Source organism: Wasmannia auropunctata, unplaced genomic scaffold (genome assembly GCF_000956235.1).
Source record: "Wasmannia auropunctata unplaced genomic scaffold, wasmannia.A_1.0 LD335547.1, whole genome shotgun sequence".
Lineage (NCBI taxonomy): Eukaryota > Metazoa > Arthropoda > Insecta > Hymenoptera > Formicidae > Wasmannia > Wasmannia auropunctata.
Genome location: NW_012027343.1, coordinates 25,544 through 25,774, shown reverse-complemented (window position 1 = coordinate 25,774; position 231 = coordinate 25,544).

Sequence of the window (231 nt, the reverse complement as noted above, 5' to 3'; positions counted from 1 at the left end):
CATTAGTATATTTCTACTTGTGGAATTAAGAGGATGCTAAAGCCGTCTGTTTTATCAACAAAAATATTTTTTAATAATTTTTGTTGGATACAAAATACTTCGTATTAATCGCATAGAATAAAATTTCCTTTTCCACGATTAAAACACACATGCTAATGCATCTGGCTCTGGTGTATTTTGTACCAAAAACAGGAAAAAATTAAGAAATTAGATCGGAAGAGCACACGTCTG